Below are 1,586 nucleotides of genomic sequence, written 5' to 3' on the forward strand. Positions count from 1 at the left end.
TGTGTGTGTGTGTGTGTGTGTGTGTATCACATTTTCTTTATTCACTCATGAATTTATGGGCACTTGGGCTGATTCCTCATCTTTGCAATTGTGAATGTGCTCTGACAAATATTTGAGTGTAAGTGACCTTTTGATAAACTGACTGTGTTTCCTTTAGGTAGGTACTTAGCAGTGGGGTTGCTGGATCAAATGGTGTGTCCACATTTATTTCTTTGAGGAAATTCCATACTGTTTTTCATAGAGTTTATACTAATCACAGTCCCACCAACAGTGTTTATGGATAACTTTCTCTCTGCATTCACACCAATATCTATTGTGTTTTTTTTCTGACTTTTTAATAATGGCCATTCTGATATGGGTAAGGCAGTGTCTCATTGTAGTTTTAATTTGCATTCCCATGATGATTAGTGATGTTGAGCATTTTTCAATATGTTTGCCAGCCATTTGTTTCTATTTTTCTGGGAAATGTTTGTTCATGTCTTTTGACCCTTTTTGATTTTTTTTTCTGATTTGTTTGAGTTCTTCGTAGATTCTGTCAGCTGTATAGTTTGCAAATAATTTCTCACATTCTTTAGGTTGTCTGTTCATTCTCTTGATTATCTCCTTTGCTGTATAGAAGATTTTTAACTTAATTGTCTCATTTATTTGTTTTTGTTGTTACTGTATTTGCCTTTGGATTCTTACTCATAAATTCTTTGCTTAGGCTGATGTCTAGAGGAGTTTTTCCTACATTATTTTTCCAGAATTTTTATGGATTCATACCTTATATTTAAGTCTTTTAGCCACGTTAAATTAATTTTTGTATATGGTGAAAGAAAGTTTCCTGTTTCATTGTTCTGCCTGTGGCTATCCAATTTTTTCAGCACCATTTATTGGATAGAGCTTCCTTTCCCAGTGTATATTGTTGTTTGCTTTGTCAAACATCAGTTGGTTGTAGGTAAATTGTTTTATTTCAGCGTTCTCTGTTTGGTTCCATTGGTCTATGTCTATACTTTTATAACAGTATCATACTGTTTTGTTTACTATAACCTTGCAGTATAATTTAAAGTCAGATAATGTGATGCCTCCAGATTTGTTCATTTTGCTTAAGGTTGCTTTGTCTATTCGATCTCTTTCTTGGTTCCAAATGAAGCTTAGGATATTTTTTCTAGTTCTGTGAAATATCATGTTGATATTTTGATGGGGGGTGCATTGAATCTGTAAATCACTGTAGGTGATATCGACTTACTGACAATGTTGATTCTACCAATCCATGAGCAAGAGATGGTTTTCCATTTGTTTGTGTCACCTGTTATTTCCAAAAGTTTATTTATATATATATATTATATTTTATATATAATAAAAGATTAACAAGTTAAGCACCTTCCTGATGCTTTAAGAAAAACTTTTTAAAAGGACCTGAATCAATATATTTCTTTAAAATATGCTGCTATCTGTAGAATTAAAACTCAGACATCGTAAAAATAAAGATAATAACTATCATTTACTAATCATGTACTATGCTCCAGTTACTGTGATATTTCCTCTACATATGTTTCCTGGTTTGATTCTAGGAATCCTATGAAGAAAGCAGTATTATTATTTAT

The sequence above is a fragment of the Propithecus coquereli genome, unplaced genomic scaffold (genome assembly GCF_000956105.1).
Source record: "Propithecus coquereli isolate 6110/MARCELLA unplaced genomic scaffold, Pcoq_1.0 Scaffold182, whole genome shotgun sequence".
Classification (NCBI taxonomy): Eukaryota; Metazoa; Chordata; class Mammalia; order Primates; family Indriidae; genus Propithecus; species Propithecus coquereli.